Genomic DNA, 19,938 nt, shown 5'->3' with positions numbered 1-19,938 from the left:
GGAAGCAGGTRTACACTGACAGCATCTGCACGGCTGACTGGTGTGCTGGCAAGAGAGACGACTGTGCTTTGATTGCATCAGTCTGTTTTGGTTGCAGGACTGTACCTCCACCTTGACCATTTACGGGTAGTGAAGCTCACCTCAGCTGGTTCTAGGTGCCCCAGGCAAGTTGCTGGAGGATCTTGCACAAGCAAGGCACTTCTCATGGCAGCTTCTCAAGGCCATCCACATGGCGCGTGAGAAGCTTCAGGTGGTGCTGCATGATGTCAACCTTGGTTCCTTTAGGAGGGAAACTGCTTTGAATGCTCTGCTGGGGTATCTGAGCAAGTATTGAAAGGCTTCATCTATAGACACCAGACAGATTTGCACCAAAATTACCCATCACTGCAGTACATTGCTAATGTAGACACCCCAACTGGGTGCTTTTTGGGGTCCAAGTTCTCCCACTTGAAGTTCTCCCACAGTTCTCAGGACTAGGAGCAGCAAGACCAGAGAACTGAGTTGGTTGTACTCAGTTTTCAGCCACTCTAGGGAACTATTTTAATTGCTGATTCTGCTGAATCAGCCAAGACCATCTGGACCACAGCCTCTGCAAAGGTGTATAGAAGATGCAAGACACTGTGTGTGGCAGGCATCTTATATAAGAGCAGTCAAGTATATGGCATATATATTTTTAAAGTATTGTATAGAGATAGGAAAGACAATGGCAACCAGACATTTACTGAAAAGACCAAAAGAAAGAAGAACAAAGGTTGGAAACCAGCAAGATAATTGAATATATGATAAGGGTAGTGGAAGGAAATAGGTATATTTGTGTGTATGTAAGTGCAGGTCTTCATCCAAGTTGTTCAACACTTCACACTGGAGTATGGTGGCCATAAAAAGATTCAGAACCAAAAAGTACTGGCAAGATAAATAGGAATGACAGTTATGGCCAGAGAATGGTCCAGAAAAAATGAATTGGAGTTAATTAATCAAAAGAATACAACCAGCACACAGAATAATAATGTTCAAATATATAAAAACTTCTGCAAAGAGAAAGAAAAAAACCCACTTCTCCCTCTCCATCAATAGCAGAACAAAAAAGTAATGGACTTGATCAACAAGGGAGATTTATATCAGATATTTAGGGAAACTTTCTAACATAATTCAGGATACCATTCTGCAGAAGGAGAGAAAGATGCTTGGAGAGAAAGATGCTCAACCATGTTTCACTCACTTGTATTTGCCACCAGATTTTTCTGAGAAGAAAATACCAGAAGGGGTTGCTGTGCTGCAGAAGAATCTGGTAGACACATCTCTTCTCCTAGAAACAAGTTAAACTGATAATGATCCAAGGATTTCTTTTGGTATTTAGCACTGGCATATGTGTGAAAACAGATCTTATCAGATCTTTCTCTCCTGGACTATGTCCAAAGCTGGCAACTTCACAGACCTAGTCCTGGTTTGGCTGAGGAGCTCTGGTTTTGCAGACTCCTGATAAACAGGGTTGATAGCCAGAAACAGGCCTTGAACTCTCCCTTTTCCAGTGCTTCAAATGACTTTGAGATAACTATAGACTGACTTCAGAGAAGAGTGTGCAAAGCCCCGTCCTGTTGCTACGAGGTAACGGCAAATAGCTTGAGACAGGTGACTCCCTTTCTTACTGCAGGTTGCACTTGATGGGCCTGTCAAAAGATACTCCGTTAAGTGTGTTTCACGGACTTCTTGAATAACTAGAATCTTTTTACAGTGCCCAAGTAGATATATCTGAGGAAGGTCAAAGCCAATATAGGGCTGTGAGATGAGGCCTGAGGATACTTCAGCAAGAGAGGTGTGCACTCAGACGGCCCTTAACTGCATACCTGTTGCCTAAAGCTCAAACTATGGAGAAGGTAGATTAGTATATTATACTTTTAGTAAAATGAGACACAAACATTAAGGGAATTAGTCTGTTAACTTCATGAGTATCTTTTATCCCTATCGTAACAGCATTCATACAAAGCACCATATAGTGTAGATGCACACTTTGTGGATCTAAAAGGCAAACTAATTCACACCAGAGGCATTCTGCTCTCCTTGGCAGGATAAATAGGGTTTTAATGTAAGTGATAATTTAACTCTAAATTAAGACACAAAATGAAAATTGATGCATACAGGGGATTTACCAGCTTGAAAACACATTTGAAGGGAAATTACTTTATACGTGTTTATCTATAACTCCTTCATACATGTTTATCCATGTGGCAGTTATAGCTGATATATATCACAAATAAAAATGCTGAAAATAAGGAAAGAACTGTCCAGTAAAGAGACACATAATATTCAGTCTATCTACTCCAAACAGGCAACTCTGGTTACAATATTTTGCATATATAACAAATACTATGTTCATTAAAAAGTTTTGAAAAACACATTTACTATGTTTATAATACTTGTAATTTTGCCATCAGAAAGAAAGCAAAGGTATAGCWGATTCTAATGCACTGAAGGGAGTGTACCAATTTTACATTATAAGCTACTTCTAATAAGTAGTTTGTTTAGTTTATTGAGAAACATTTAAGGATAGAGGAAATGAATAAGCATGAAGTACAGCTGGTATATTAAAAGGGAACCAACATGACAACTGCCAAATACCCTGCAGCAAAGAGGTTTAATAAAACAAATAGAAAAAGCACCAGGATGCTTTCTTTATTGCAGCATTACCAAAGTGTAATAAAGCAACCAAACATACAACAAACAAAGTAAACTAAAATACTGATCCTACATTATTGGATTGTTAATAAATCATACTGATGGCCTGCTGTTAAATTCAAATAGATTTGAGAGCAGTAAGTAACAAAATATGAAAACCCACCTAAAATAGCTGGTGTAGATCCTATTGAAGATAATGCCTTCCAGGAAGTAATCACTGTAAAATGATGGGAAAAAAATCAAACTAATTTGATGGCCTATATGATGCAGCTGGTGGGGAACCTAAACAGCAGACTAGACTTGTGTTTACTACTCTGTGAGGACTTCACTGCCACCAATAAACTGAGTGTGAATTCTGGGTGATGGCTTCTAATCAGTCCAGTATTACTCTCTGCATCATTAAGGGCTTGACCCAGGTGAAAGTAGCCTCCCTGGCTGCCAGCCCACACTAAATTAAAAAAGAAAATAAACTTCATCAGCCGCGTGGGACCTGCAGCTACAGAAGCTTCTTGTGACTCCAAGAGCAATATTTTCCCTGGTGAACAGAGGATACTGGATGGAGAATGAACAGTTACCATCTCAGCTGCAGAGACTGATTCTGCTTATTTGGCAGCTGAATTGTATCTGGAACACTGGCTTTTCAGAGTGCTACTATGGGACTACACTGAGTACTTTCAGAGAAAGCTGAGACTTTCCAGCATGGTTGTTACAAAATAAATGAGTAGCAGAGCTGAGAATAGAATTCTGTAAGTCCTACCTCCTAATCCCATTCTTCAATCAGTGAAGTAAAACAAAAAAAGAACTCTTTATAGGCATTGGYGAAAACCATTTGTGGTAGTACTCCAAGGTCCCATGATGTCAGAAAATCTTATAATCCATGGACACATGGTTAGTTTATAAATTTAAAATTTTGCTTGACATACAGTCCTTTCCAGGATTTTAAGTTAATTCAAATGCATTTCCACAAATGTCTCTGATTGAGACTTTTACACAATGCTCACAGCTACAGGTTTGGCTATTAAAGATACATTTCTTTGTTGAAAAAAGTTGTCTTCCCTATTAAAATTGACAGCCAGGTCCATATGTTTCATAAAATAATGGAAATGGTCACTGTGAACAATGCTGCAATGGATCCCAAGGTTCTCATAACTGTTAGGAGCGTGCTCTTGTAGTAAATTCACTGGAACCTTTCAAAGAGTATTACTTTGCAGTTCACTATTACCTCTCACTTAAACAGAGTGGAAAAAACAGCCCAAACCAAATTCTGGCCACATTTGCTTATGCAGAATTCTGAGTACATTCAGTTGATTTCTTGCCACTTAAAGAGTAGAGAAAGCATCTTTTCTATCCAGATGGTTTTGGAACTTATATTCAGTCTGCCTCTGTATTTCTTGAATTCTGAGGTGCGTTCCTGTTCCCTTKGTGTCCCCAAAATGCCCTGCAGTTCTGCCTCAACTGCTGCTTTACCCTGCCAGTGCCAGACTGTCCACTATCACCCTGTTTGACCACAACCAGTCTTTAGACAGTTAGTATAACATGCCTCAAGTTGYGCCAGTCTGACAAGGTAAACAAGCACCAGAGATTTAAGCTTGCAGAGGGAGTTTAGTTGAGTGGGCATCAAACAAACTGACTGAACAGCTCCTCACAATAAATACTTGCAATTGCAGAAGAGTGATCAGGTTGACAACCACCTTGAATACGAGCTGTTAAAAAAGGAACATCCAAGCTGACGAAGCTGGGGGAAGCTGGGGAGAGTCAATTATAGTTTTTCCAACACACTGACAGAATTTTCTCACTACGAGACTCAGAGTAAGACGGGCAGCACCGTTCTCCACCCTTGGAATTAACATTGTCTTCTACCACTGTAGAGAAAATAACATAAGACTACTAAGTCCTGAGATGAAACAATAGTGGATCTATGAGTAAGTGTCCACTGGATCTGTCCCCTTAATTTGTATTAAATAYCCAAGTGATCAGACAAAACACTCTAAAGAGTTTTAAAAGAAAAGAATGAGACCTGATCTGTATGTCCRAGTCTGTGTTTACAAAAAGACTTCTGGGCAGTGAAAGTCCTACACAGATGAAACCACCCACCTAAAGCCCTATGAGAGGTAAGATTCACCTCATCCTCAAACAGATTTCTTTGTTTTCCTTCCCTATTGTTACAGGGCCACATTCTGGGTTCTGAATCCTACTTTATCCTACTTTAGAGTCTAGAGACCCCAGGGGCCTATTGGATATGGTCCAATGTAAATTTTAAAAAGATCATTTCATTTATTGTGTATTTTTACACTAGTTCATTTGGTCACCTCTGCCTTCTACTTTACTATTTCTTCTTTTCTCAGGAGCTAAATTCATTTTCACCCTCACTCTGATCTAACACTGAACGTCTCTTTCAAGAAAATAAGAAGTGCTAACACAATGTAACAGTCTCCAGAGATGTGAAATTGCCACAAAATGCTGTTAGGAGAGGTTTTAGAGAAAGGTTGCAGTACTTGCTGTATTTGTAAGGGAAACTAACTGCTCTCAAACTTATCTCTTAGTTATATAATATACAATCTCAAACTTATATAATCAGTATGTGATTTTTAAGATATATTTTTTCTGGGCATTATGTAAACACAGTAAGTTGGCTACTCTCACTGTCATCTGACTGGCTTTTGATATAATTACAGTGCAATGTGCTTAAGCTTTCACTCATGGATACAGTTTATGTATTAGCTTGGAAGTTATATTATTCCTTTCAAATTGAAGATCTAGGATTAATAATATGGGGCATTACCATCACAAGTTCTGACAGAAATAGAAGGTGCTGCAAGTACAAAAATACTTAACTACCAGTGACTACTCTCATGCATTTTTCCACAAGCAACCAACCAATCCTGTAGCCAACCTAAAGATGACAGTTTACTAGTCACACAAACACCTAATCTAAATAAAATCTCTTAGTACTTTAAAATTTTAGGTTAGGATATTCTCAGTACTCCTGCATCCATGGTATTGTGCGCCGTGCACCTAGCAGATCTTACAAGTAAGGTGAAAGCAGGTCCCAGCAGTACTTGGAACTGCTGCTGCTGAAGAAAGTTATGTCACTTATAAACCAAGAGCCTCAGAACAATACTGAAGGCAGTATATTCCTGTAGAGGTACCATCCTTAAGTAAAAGGACTTGGTACCTTTATAGGTGAAAATATGTTTTGTCTGAAATGTGAATAGTAACTCTTCGCTATGATTATTAGTACCATTTTACTTAGAGTTTCTTACTCGCCTACCACTCTCTTAAACCAACTTTTTCCAGTACAACTTTCCCCCAGCCTCAGCTACTGAAGGAGATGATGATTTGCTGGAGATTCTTTTTCTTGTTTATTGCTGTTCTAAGCGAAGGTGATCAGGTGTAGAACACGGCACTGCCAGCTACTGTTTTCACCACTCTGCCAGATTTCTCCTCTACGACCCTTTCATCACATTTGAACCAGCTCTGCTGTAACCTTGTTATTCCACTCTTTCAGAAGGAAAGGCACGGATAAACCCCCCTTTTCCCCAGCATAAGAGGTCAGCCTCTGCTTCCCTTCACCATCCACTACTAAATGCTAAGAAGCCCTGAAACCACTTCAGATTCTGTATCCCAGACCTATTCATAAGTTCCTGAATTAACAGCTACCCAAAATAAAAATAAACTCGGTTGCTATTACCATTTATTTATCATAGCCATACACGACTTATTGTACTACTTAGTTCACTCCTCTTGCTTTGTGTCATTGTTCTGTCATTGTTTTTAAGTGGAAATTGTCTTTGCTCCTGATACTAAGACTTTTGGGACAATTCCATTTCCTTTGCTGCCAACAATTAGCTCTCTTCTCTATAACTTCTCATTTGAGCTTTCCAATATATTTACTTCTTCACAAAAATAGCTGCTAAATTCCCTATTCTCTTCTTTCAGGGGAGAATTATCCTCTACCATCTTGGATAATCAAGAGCCTGTTGCAGTCCAGACATATTAAAACTTAGCAATTTATTGTAGCCAATGCTATGCGATTATAGAATTTTAGCAGCTAGTGCATTTCTTTTGTGTATAAGCTGTTAAATATAACAAAGGCCTATTGTGTTCAATGTGGGAAAGCAAATCATTTAAAAAATGTGATTAATTGTGTAAGTATGGACCTTTTAAGTACATGTGGTAAGCCCTATGCTATGGGAATGGCACTTACTACTCTCTCAGCATGAGTCTGACGAAGTAAACAAAAAGTTAAATACAACCGATAGTCTCCCTGGCATTCATTAACGTAGCATGGAAAACAGAAACTAGCCACATTTTATATAAAAAGACTCTAGAAATCTGTGTCTACTTACATTAACATTAGTCAATTGGTGGGTGCCAAATATGCACATAGCATGTTTTATTTATAGGTCTATATAGTAGTCAAAAACATTCTATCACGGAAATGTGTTATTCATTAATTCATATTTTGCTCAGTCTTACTTTACTTCTTGAACCCATCCAGGTGCTTTTTAAATGATGAAGGTAATTTAATACCAAACAGCATTCACATTCACCCTATTTTTCAATTCCATGTAACTAAATATTCCTCCTGATTTTGTCTATTTATTTACATTTAATTAGCTCACGTATATTGCAAAGTAGAATTTGTCTGTAGTTTTCTAACAAACCTCCACACAATGGTAAAAATAAATGTGGAAAAATTTGTCAGTTTACTGAATGGAGTATTTAACATTAACTTTTTCTCACATAGTGCTGCAGATATATGCCTCTGGTACCTATTTTGCTTTAAAAATGTTCATTTTAGCACACTGTTTCAAATCTCCATCTGAGATCTATTTGTACATTAGAGAACACAGATCATATCAAACAATCTCAACAAAATTCAGCAACATGCAATGTATGCATGTTTTCACCAAAGGAATTTTATGGGTTTCCATGACTTAATGCCTATGAAGTTTAAGTGGGTTTAAAGAGGAAAAAAAACCCTTTCTTTCTTGGTTCTTTTCTCTTTATCTTATATGTGAACTTGACACAACCTAATTTTAATCATGAGAAAAAATTAAAATAAAGTTAAAACATGARCAATATACCAATGGTAAAATGTTGTCAATTATTGCATATTATTGTATTTGTCATATAGTTCTTCAAATATGACATTTATGAACAGCCATAAAGCAACTTCTATTCGCAAGGCATACAGTCTTTGCCATTCAGCGATGCATGCAAATACTGTTGATAAAGTTGCTTTCAAAACACTACTATTGGGGGGAGAGAGAGAGAGAGAGAGAAAGAGAGAGAGAAATGTTACTGTCAATTGTCATCGAGGTACAGAAGCCTTTGACATCTGAATACAAATACTGGTTAAGGTAGCAATGACTTTATAGTTAGAGTTGGCGAAAAGAAAATGCCTATATTCTAAGCAATATCAGTTAGGGTACAGAGTATTACAAATGGCTTAGAAGGAGTTTAATGAAAATTGAAAAAATAAAAATTTTGCCAGCATCCTTGAGATACAAAAGTATTTTCCAGCCCTATTTGCAGTGCAAGGCAATTGTTTCTTTAAATATTTTTTATTTCACTTAATTTTATAAATTTATCAAAATTTATTTATTTATTTATTTATTTTAAATTGATTTCCAGACTGTCACTTTTCTTCTGCATGCTTCAGTTCTCACATATAGCTGAAATGAAATATTATATTTCGTTCTTTTTTGGAAACTATAACTTTTTTGGAGGCAGTAACTAGGCCTTTGAAAGGATAACCAGAACAAATTCAGATCTGCAAATTCCTATTTAAAGATTTGGACACCATATTTCACAGTTTGCCTTTTAGAAGTTTCCAAAGGAGATATCACTTGTCTGTCCCATTTCCTGTATGATTCTGAAGGCAAAAAATAAATCAGGCTGAGCTTATCAGCTTCTGCTTCATTAGGCTGTATGAGATTTACCTCTTCTCTTCAGTTTTATCCAGGTCTAGCATCATTCACGTTACAGTGATTCTATTCCTCAGGCCAGAGAAAATAGATAATAAAATTGTAGTAGCTCATGCACTTGAAAGAGTAAATACAACATCAGGGCCACAATCTGCAAAATGAGTTTAAACTGAGTCCTAAGGTTGTATTAATAAAACTGAGGRATAGCTGCACAAAAACAGAGACTTCAGATAAAAACATTACTTTCAGGTGCAACTTTCTTATTAGAAACTTTAYCCCTGACTTTATCAACTGCTTAAAGTCCAGAATGAAGGACTTCTTCTGCTATCCCAATAAAAAGTATCTTTTCATTAATAATATTTGGGTATAAATAATATTGGTCATCATGGTCATTTGCCAAACCCCGACTTTAAGAGTCATATAAAGCATTTGGGTCTAACATGCAATTTATGCAGAAACTATGTACCAAAATTATATCCCAAATGAATAACCTTAATCATTAGACATCTTACATGTTGCTATTATTCATGCCTGCAATTATGTAACCTTAGCTGAATTGCACCTATCTCTAAAGYTGTTTAGGACTTCTGGAAGGCCCTTGAGGGACCCGATGTCTTATAAATTGGCAGAGGAATCCCAGTGCATTTGGCAGCAAACATTTAGCACTAAGCAGAGCTCCACAACCACTTTCACTAAATAAAATAAAATTWAAAAAGGAGTAACTCTCTGCTGTTTGCATAACAATTAGTGATTAAAGCACTTCCCCAGGAAATGGGAGACTTGATTTCTGCTCCATTACACATCCCAAGTGTTTCAAACTCCTATCTCTCAGTAGAAAGAGAAAGTTGTTCTCACTACGTTATAAAATTGCATACCCTGCTGCAGAAGCTGTACAAAAAGTCACTGAAGGAGAAAGTGAAAACCAAAAGGGTTTATGTCCCTGTTATGGCAAATTACTGAAATGGGAGCAGCCCCTTACAGTGGTACATGTCTTTAAACGGTATTAATTCTTGAGACAGATTTTTGAAAGGCAAAATATCTCTGCTTACTGCTGCAGCTATTGCTGTTCAAAGACCATTGTGTTTAGTCAACACGCATATGTAGACAAAGACCATGTGTATAGTTAACACATAACACTAAGGGCATCCTGATTTGCATCATTGATTCTTCTTCCAGCAGGAGCAAATCTGCACAGTCATAGCCACATGCAAAAGKACAACAAAGTCTTCCTGTAGAGAAAGAGCTGAGGAAAATATAATATTTTTCCTGTCTTTGGTTACATGATATATGTAATTTTGAATCTCATGGACCAAGGAAAATGAGCCTTATATTAATGATTAGTCCAGTATTCTTTCTAAGAGTTTTTTAGTAAAGAATTTACAAGTGGAAGTCCTTGAAGACACATATGTAAGCACTCAATTTTAGATGAAAGCAGAATACACGTAGTTCAATTCACCAAATTGCCTTGAGATATTCTTTTGTGAAGCAAGTAGTATAAAATAAAGATTATGATAAGGAGGTGGATGACTTTTCTAGAAGGCAACCAGACCCTGTCTTCAACACAAGAATGATTAGTGTACACAGAAAGTATTAATTCCAACTTGCTACATTACACTGCATTTTTCCTTAATAAAGCTCACTAGCAATGCTGAATCATCCTTAATGTATGTGCAAACAGTTAAGTCGCAGGTGTTTTTCAGGTTCTACCACACTGAGATGCTGAGGACTCCCTCAATTCAGTTTCTGATTGTTTACAATCTCCTGCTGTGCCTGCAATATGCTTGAATTGTACTTAAAACACATAAATCTGCCTTCAAAGGCAGCTTGGGAGGCAGAAGTGTGGCTAGGGAATTTTAAATGGAAGGGACAAGCAATGGCTACAAAGAGCTCAGTTTTTAGTAGTAGGTGTTGCAGTTTGTTCCAATTACAGCGCACGCTAGAGTGTGAAATGTTCATGCCAATCTAGTAAAAACAAAAAGTACACGCAATGCTGAAATTAACACCTTTGTAATTACAGACAAGCTCCTTTACTACTACCCAGAAAGTGCAGCCGAGGTAGGTTTGGAGAAATGCAAGTGTAACGGGTTGTACAAATGTGACTTTTTTCAATCTGACTTGACAATTGGAACCTTCTTTGGAGCCATATGAATCATTTGCATTTTCGAGCAAAAGAATTTTAAAAGCATAATACATCTATATTTGACTAACTGAAAACCATACAAAAAGTTTTTGCAATTAAATGACTTGAATTCTCCTTATTTCCCTCATGTACCATTAACTTCACAAAACTATACATTTGGCATTCTTCAACATAATTTATAGCTCTTTTTGCAAATCAAGCCAGTAATGGGCCATCACAGAGGCAAATATGCCTTTCATTTGCATTGAGTAAGCTGTCTTAGACTCATGGCAAAATGAATAGTTGGATATCCCCCAATAATCCCATGTCCCTTACTATTCACACACATTCTTAGTGACTCATCCAGGAAAATATCACTGAGTGTGTCTTTTAATTTTATTCATGTTTCCACTATAACCCTGCAGAGGCTTCTTACTGCTTGTAAGATTACTTTAGTTAGCTTCACTTGCCAAACAGATCTTTCCCCACTATATTATATCGTCATTATTATTTCTACTATATAGGAAGTATATTGCCACATATCATATATCAAAACATTACTAATGCCATTAAGACAATGCCAAGACTAGTCACATGATATGCACGAAAGCTCGGTTTTTCAGAGAGTCTTACGCATTAGCTGACCCGTTCCTGTGAAACTAGTGTTATRTGTGGATGCCAAAGTTAGAAAGAGACCTTCTGTCCAGTACAGAAGAAACCTCTCTTTTCTGAAATAAAGACTGAGAAACAGACACCACCTCCAAGTGTCTGAGAAAACATCTGTGATAATCTTCTCYGAAAAGAACATAATAACTCTCAAATAGTTTTTAGATTTTTTGAATGTTAGAAGAACTATTTTCAATGAAAATAACATACTCTTCTTCAAATGCTTTTTAGATTTTTTTCAAATGTCGGAATAGATGCTTCCAAGGAATASATCATTTGAAAAGATTTTAAAAGCTTGCACAGAAAATCAAAGAAGGACACAAAACTTTAGACACAACTAAAACATTATTTCATAAATATTTTTAGGTAAGAGGGAGAAAAACAGTATAGCTTAATTATCTAGCTTAGTCAGAAGTAAGACAGAACTAAGGTTACAAGCAACCTTCATGCTGGCATTTCCTAACCTTTTAAACATTGCCCCTGCAGCCTCACCGTTCATTTGACATTTGCTTACCATAACACGGTGGTCTCTTCACAGCAGGTGAAGACACACTCTCCCAGTCTAGCTGCTCTCATTTGCTTGGGCAGGTAAACTGGCCCACTACAGTTCCTGTTTGTATTGCTGAATTTTTTGTGTGCTGAAAGTAAAATACTTTGTCAAAATGCTTTAGTTTTTACCTTTTCTCTAGTTTAAAGTGTCTAGAAATCATAATATACTACACATTAAACAAACCTGGATGCGTAAGTTTTAGCATTGTCTATCACTATTAATTGCAGCCTGACTGCAGTTAACCTAGGAAGAATTAATGTTTGGTCTTCTAGTACGCAGTCTGTGCTACTTTTCATTTGTATGTCTTAGCAGAAAATATAGTGTATCTAGTCACCATAGGAACACATTCCCCATCTGCTGTATTATCACATTTTTTCCCCTTGACTTCTGTAGATTGCAGTCCTCTCTACTATGTTGTCTAGATATGTAGGGGCCAATTTCCTCCCCATCTAAAAGGAGTTATGACAGACCATAAAAGTAGTCTTGCTTTTTAACTCTTGTGATTCCATGATTTTTCATGTATACAGAATTTTCAGTAATACACCTGCAAAGCAAATTCCTCCCTTTCTAGCCTTTCTAGCAACTTTGCTTTTCACAACAGCTGACTGGGAATCCTGTCAAATGCTTTTTAAAGGAAAATTGCACTTCCTCTTTGCAAGAGAGTAAGTTCCATTATGCCCCATGAGCTCCCCTCTGACCAAACCATATGGCTCATCACTGGAGTCACATGCTGTGGTGCAATGGGGAAAAGGTTGCCAAGAAGCCTAGCCCATATGAAAGCATGGGAACCAGGGGGCACTACTTAAATTCCCATGAGGCACAATAGGCCAACACAGATTAATGTTGAACTGACTTGAAACACAGTGTTTGGGTTCAGTTCAAGAAAATAAAACACTTTGATTTAGTAAGTAAAACTAAACATAGACATTTCCAAATTGAATTATTTTGGAACATTTCATTCCATGAAAAAAATTGTGATATTTCAGCTTTTTGTTCCTTTTCTGAAGGAAAATCATGTTGAAATACTGTTTTTTTTCCCGTGGGATCTTTTCTGTTCCCAGTGAGGAAAAAATAGCTCGTAGCTTCTAGAAAACAACAAAATTATTCAAAGTCAATAATATCTGTGCATTGTATTCAGTGCTTTTGCTGCCAATTTTTTTTCAATTAAAAATGTAATGAGAATTAGTGTACATGTATATGAAGAGGGAAATGAAAACATTTTCAGTTTTTATGAGTTCCTGGAAAGTGAAAAAGGCTCATGCTCCACACAAAAACAGTCAATTAGATCATTTGAATTAAAAAATAACCCATTCCCCAAAATTTTTAAATGGGCACATAGCTTAACCACATGACTAAGCTCATTTGTTTAGTTTTTATTTTTGATTTAAACAAGTTTTGGTCTGCAACTTCTAACTGAAGTGAAGACAGTTTTAATAGTTCATGCAGTGGATCAGGAATATGGAAACACCGGCCTGGATCTTCTGTGATTTAAAATCAGCCCCCACAATTACAGGTAATCATGCTGTGTATTTCTTTTCATAAACTCATCAGATTTGATCTTAAAACTAGTTAGATATTGCTCTCCTAGTCCTAATCTGATACTAATCCTTTTCTGTTACAAACCTCTTAACAGACAGCCACAGCTTATTTGTGACTAACAGTCACAAAACATTATTGCAATTATATTCTTTCATAAAAGTAATTTTATTCCTCACCTTCTTGATGCATTAATTGCAGTTTCCTGAATTTGAGTTCTTTGAGTTTTTTGCCCCTCTGGTATATGTTTAATTCTACTTTCATTCCATTCAGATATTCTGTTCTTCTTCCCAGGCTCAACACTGCTCTCTTCAGTGAAAKTTCAAAGAAGCAGTCAGTCAGTTTTGACCCAGGTCTTCATTATATTTACTCTTCCTTTTGCCTCTCTTCTTTCTTATTGATGAACAACATTTTGCTATATGTTAGCTGGAAGCAAGACTTCATCAAGCGAGCGAATGTCCTTTCCAGGTTCACGTTCCTTAAGTCTTCATAAGTGGCCTCCCAATTTGCTCTAACTCCAAGGCTACTCAGCTTTTCTTGAGGTTTGGCTTTATTGGCAACATTCACAATAACATAAAGAGAATTCAGCTCCAGACTTCCCTTGGGACTGGCAAATTCTCAGGTTTGTATCTCTAACTACTCCAGCCTAGTGCCAGATTCCCTCCTATCTACCCTACATTCAGGCAAGATAGGGTCACTTTTCCTGAGAAGTCAAAAATACACTTAGTCTTTTCTCAGTTTTAATCATTCTAATATTATTAATCAGATTAAATCCTAGCAAATATTTTTCTAAACACTATATGCCTCTATGGAAACACAGGATTGCATAGAAATCTGTATGTTTAATACACATAGTAAAAAAAAAAGCATTCAAAATATTATAGAAATACATTTGCTATTCTTATACAGATAAGTTATTCATTGGTAAATCCATATAACTGACAAAGCTAACACTTCCAAAACCACTCCAAAGACTTGGATAGTTATGTTTTCCTAACTTTTAACAGGACTGAGCAATTTTGGCATGCTTTTTCAAAAGCACCTGTCACTTGGTTTAGATCAGGATTACACCTTTGAAGCAAATCTCCCATTCATCCCTACTCAACAGGCTTCAGTTCACATCATGGAGCAGTCTTGGAGTGCTCCAAGTACTAGATTCCTCTTGGATGAAACAAAACTAGAWGATGTGCTCTAGGAGTGCTCGTTAACATGCCTTATATCTAATGGGCATTCAGCCACCAGGGTCAGACTAGAATTAGCCCAGAGGAAGCCCCTGAAAGGTATAWATTGGGCATGACAAGTCCTCATCACCAGCTCTTTCTCTCTCCAGATCTGCTCCTACAGGGCCACACTAGTTGCTAATGAAGGCATAGCCTCAGACTCTTATGTTGTGTGCTTTGATATTAATTTTATATATTAATGCATTCTCAAACTTAATTATAATCAAATAAAACTACAACATAAGGTATAACCAATTCTTTTCCATTCTGAAGCTCTGTGAAGAAATTATTATTTTCTCTTTTGGTCCAGTTTTTCCAACACAGAACAGATGTTGTTGACTATTTAAATTTCTTGGTACWCAGCCTCAAAACAGTGGATAAAGCACTTTCAACATCATGGATATTTAATTTGTTCATACAYAGTCATTCACTGCATTTGGTTCCAATCATAAGATACAAGCCTTTTTGTATTTTATGCACATATTCAAACCATAACATAGGACATTATTGTCTAACATGTTCTTAAATTTGGTAAGACTGAAACGTAAAGAATGACCCTTCTTACATGAGCAAGTGTGGGCTAGGATGTGTCCTTTTTTGAGTAGGTAATTTTACAGAACTGAAGTGCTCATCGGTGACATAGCCTGTGTTTGTGTGGTTTTCCTGTTCCTTACACAACATTATTCATGCTGATACTCAGCTCATTAGCAATGGAGGCTGGCAGGAATAAACTCTATTCTTCTTCATTATATGAACCTCACTGTAAGAAAACAAAAAATGCTGAGAAAAAACCCAATAACCTTTACTTAGAGGATTGTCTTTATTTGGTCCTCATATAAGAGTTACGGASGAGGCATAAGTTCAGATTAGTTCCRGCCCTCTCCAGTAGTTCCTGTATTTACTGCCATGGTATGAATCTAGCTTGTACTCAGAGCAAGCTTTTCTCTGACTCCTTCGGAGACCTGCAGCACTGTGCTGGGAGCACGTGTGATACTAGTGCTGACATGAAGGACTAGGAAATGCAGACTAGCTCCACGGTACAGGGAGTGAATGAGCCATTCTACCCCTGTGACTCCTTTTGGGCAGGCTGGTAGTTTTTTGGCTGGGGTAGCTTCACTGTGACCACAGAGTACATAACAAAGCCAGAGCAGGCAGACAGTGTTGCTCAGTGCTAGGTGTAGACTTCACGTGGGTACCATGTGAACAAGTCAGAGTTCAGCTCTGCTGAGTGGAAAAATCAGAACAGAAGGCATACAGGGAAGCAGAACTCTGGCTGTCAAGCATATCGGATCATCTTGCTTGTCCATATTTTTGCTTGTTGGAAGGTTTATCCTAAAAGCTGCTGTTCAGTTTTGCTCTCTTTGCAGTCAATTAAGAAGTGAATCTGTGGAGCTGAAGTCTCTGGGATCAAATTTTTTTCATGTTCAGGCCTTATTGTTGAGTAACTGATTACCTACTGCCTATGTATATCCCAATTATCCTTGTTTCTATAATTACACTATGCAATCATCAGCTGTCCAGTACAAGATCCTTATTAGGTTAATAGCAGAACTTAAAGGGGTCAGTGTGCCCTTTTGGCACGTTTCACACACCTTGTGCTTTTGTGGAAAACAAAATCATTAAAACAAGTTTGTATGAATGATAATGAAACAGCCACCCGAAAGCTTGCCATGTTCAGCTTACATTTGTAGCCAGGATATTACTTCTAATCCAGAACTGTACTACTTATTTTCTTCTATGTCTCCTAGCAACTGRCAGTAATGTCATTGGTTTCAACTGCAATTAAAAATAAATTAGTAAATGTATACAGTAAATGCAACTTCAGTGTAGAACTCTCCCAAGTAATGTGCATAGAAGCAGCTCATCCAGCTGCAGGCCTCTTGAACACTATTGTCTCTAAGTTTTTAAATAATTAAACTAAGTAAACATTAATTCAACTCCAACTGGTGCTAGTGGTGAAAATATACCATGTTTTATACAATGTGAAGAGGTAGTTGTTTTCAATAATAAATATTCACAGTACTTACATCAGGTATATGAGACGAATTTCAAGATTCTTCCATTTTATAAGATTAAAATGTCAAATTTGAACATTGCTTTTATAAAACAGAACAATCAGAAGTATGAGGGGTTGGCAAGAGGAAGAGGGGCTGATGAATTTCAGTGAATTATATTATTTTCTCATTTGTTATTTTTTATGATAAATTTGTCAAATAATGCTTTTTCTGGAGTTTATACAGCATTTTTCTATCAATACTATAAATAAAAACTTAAAAGAGTAAATATTTGCATACAATATGTAATACAATAAAGGAAGTTATTTAGCTAAGTAATTTAATCGATGGAAAAGCATACTATTGCCTATGTTCTTTTCTTACCAGGTTCTTACTGTTATGTTGGTTTATTTTTGTTGTTTCACGTTGCTTTTCTTCTTTTCTTCGTTATTCCACAGACTCTAGGTTGGCCTAGTTCAGTAAACTGTACTATTTGCAGTTTTTTGAGCTTCCAACACTTATACCTGGCTCCAGTCCTAGTCTTCTAATCCCTGGGAATTTTTACAGTTAGATTACAGTCCAGCTTGCTTTTTCTTCTGGATGCCCAGAGCATTAACTGTTCCAGCTACATCTGATATACCTACAACTGCAATTTAGCCACTGCCAGACCCTCTCCCTGACACTATCACTCAGTAGTTCAAGACTGGKTTTTGCTTTCTTGAACTGAATCTCATTATTCCCTATCACATGCAAACTTGCTACTTTTCTATATGCAATATAGACTATTGAATGGTTGTTTGCTAAGGCCATGTCTGCACTATCAGCACCTCATTAGTATAGTAATGSTTGTAAACTGTGTTGGCAAAGCATTGCTAGTATAGACACAGATATGCCTACACTGTTATATTAAATCTCCCTCTTCATCCATCCCACTACACTGAATAGAGCGGGTTTTTTTTTTCACATTGCTGTGGGATTGCAAAGCAAAATATGCTGTTTAAAGATGTTGAAAGATTAAAAGTATGATAAATAAAATCTTAAAAGATAATTATTTCTGACTGAGCATTACTCTCTCACTTTACTCATACGTATAAACCATGTATTTACCTATACATCACAATATTATAAGCATGTAGGCATATGTGGATATATGGACAGAAATTAAATTTTTCTGATGGAGTAACTATCAAAAATCAATATAATGAGCCATATGGGGAAATCATTCACTTGTACAACTCTGAAAAGGAACTAAAATATATTACATAATAAAATTGTAGGGCATAAATGGAAATTTTAATGATGCAGAAAGAATGGAGTCAGCAAGAATAACAATTAGCTGGGGAAGTTCACACATGTTGTGAAAGTATAAATTTTCAGAGCTAATACAGTAATTAAAGAATTAAAGCAAGGTTCCAGACACTTAGTTTCAGCATGTAAGCAAGGAGAATTAAAAATGAAAGACAGGGTTTATCTGCTAATTTATAGATAGAAAGTTAACAGACTTCCAATGGATATCCATATAAAAAAAAATTTCCCGTGTTTTGTAACCGAACTTCCCCAAAATATTCAGCTTAATAGACTACATTATTTTATGCAGCTATGAAATCTTTGTTATATGTAATGGTAGGAATTTGAAAAACTTATTTTTCACTACAGATAATATATAAAATTCATTACATTCAGATCACTGCCAAAGGAAATAGAGATGGTAACGACAAGAGATGAAAAGTCAACATAGGGATGTACTTAAAAATATCCTGAGTCATGGCCTGTGGTTTAATGGTTTCAGTGGAGGAAAAAGAAATGTACCAAGCTCATATGGAAAATATGAGATGCCAAACTGGTAGAAGGCAATGCTGAATTCATTTCTGTGTGTGTCCAAAGAAAAAGTAGTAAACTTCTTACAGTACAGTGAAGTAAGAAAAAGCAGGAAAAAAAAATAAAGAATGAAGTCTGAAGAAACTCTAGCCTTAAGACACTGGGAAATACTTATAACTTCTGTAACATATATAGATCCCCTTTACACAAAAGGCTGTAGGGAATTTCCTGTCAAAATAATTGGACAGAAAGAAAGACTTCTGCAAAATCAGTTTTTCTAATGAAAATCTAGAGTGCCATTAGAAACATTCCTACTTGCAAAATCAAAATCAAATGTACCTTTTTAGATGGATTTCATTTGAAGTAAGAGAGTATGGTTTGCTGGAAAAATCTATTCCTTTTTAGAGTCAGTTGTGCATTAAACTCAATTTACCCAAAATCTATGATATCCCACAGGACTTGCAGAAATAGCAGTGTAGGAGTTCCTGTTCCTTCACTGTGAAATGAATAGACCAGAAAAGTCACGTCTTTCAAAAGGCTTTATAAGCCATGATATCTCTCCTTGTTCAGGTAGTGCAAGTTAGCTTCGCCAAGCTTGCTAGTATAGGTCTTAAAAAAATACAGTTTGGTTGGTAGCTTTTAAAGAAGGTTTTTGGTAAGTATTCTGACACATTGCCTGCTTCTGTCATGATCGTTGCCTCACTTTTATGTCAATATTTAACAAACATGCTGCACATCCATAGGTATTACTTTGACCATGTGAGCCCAGATGTATTGCAAGAGAATGTTAAGATATAATATGCACTTTCTGGTGGCAGGCTAAATGCACTCCATTTCCAATTCTGTCAGATAAGACTCATGCATATATGAGTGCTTATTCAAATATATAAATCTGTGTCCAGGGGGTTGATGAGGTTGGAATTCTAAAACTTTTTACTGTAGTCCAAAGCTAGAGAGGAAGCAGGAGTCCAAATATAATAGGAAAATGTGCACATTTGCATACATAAATAGAAAAGTAGAATTAACTCTTAGTTTTTTTACATTCCAGTTATATTCTGAAGCATACTATCTTAGGTACATGAACCAATATCAGTGACATGTGAACTATGCAAACTAATTTTTTAGTGACTATTGTTAAAGGCAATCAATCACAAGAACAAGCAACTGAAAATTTCAAATAAAATTTTTTCAAGATAACTGGAATTAGCAAGTGCTAATCTCCTACAAAAGTCCCAAATGGCCAGGAATTTCCAAATAGCTGTAAATGGACTGCTGAGCATTGGTTTGACGTGTTATCTAAAATTGCCACCATCTTTAGGTCACCATTAGAATGCCAATGGTCTTTGAAGTCCATCTGGGAAAAAACCTGCTCCTGAAATATCAGCGCAACTTATGTGTCCTTTTCCAATCTCCAACAGAAGAACTGAAT

General features: G+C 36.6%; 1 long non-coding RNA gene across 2 annotated transcripts in view; it reads right to left on the bottom strand.

The window, feature by feature from the left end:
* The window catches only part of LOC146592276 (uncharacterized), a 30,079-nt gene extending 15,986 nt beyond the window's left edge, over nucleotides 1–14,093 (bottom strand). Inside the window, exons 1-2 of one of the 2 annotated variants that reach the window (XR_014896631.1) lie at nucleotides 13,657–14,093; nucleotides 11,906–12,029 (exon numbers count right to left, since the gene is read on the bottom strand). This is a non-coding gene — a long non-coding RNA (uncharacterized LOC146592276). Of the gene's footprint in view, nucleotides 1–11,905; nucleotides 12,030–12,124; nucleotides 12,239–13,656 lie in introns of those variants that run through there. The other variant, XR_014896632.1, reaches the window with a different exon arrangement.
* Nucleotides 14,094–19,938: the final 5,845 nt, after the last annotated feature.

Source organism: Rhea americana, unplaced genomic scaffold (genome assembly GCF_003343005.1).
Source record: "Rhea americana isolate MKP2758 unplaced genomic scaffold, rheAme1 scaffold_34, whole genome shotgun sequence".
Taxonomy (NCBI): Eukaryota; Metazoa; Chordata; class Aves; order Rheiformes; family Rheidae; genus Rhea; species Rhea americana.
The sequence above is the reverse complement of the archived record's forward strand: the minus strand, read 5'-3'. Positions and strand labels throughout refer to the sequence as shown.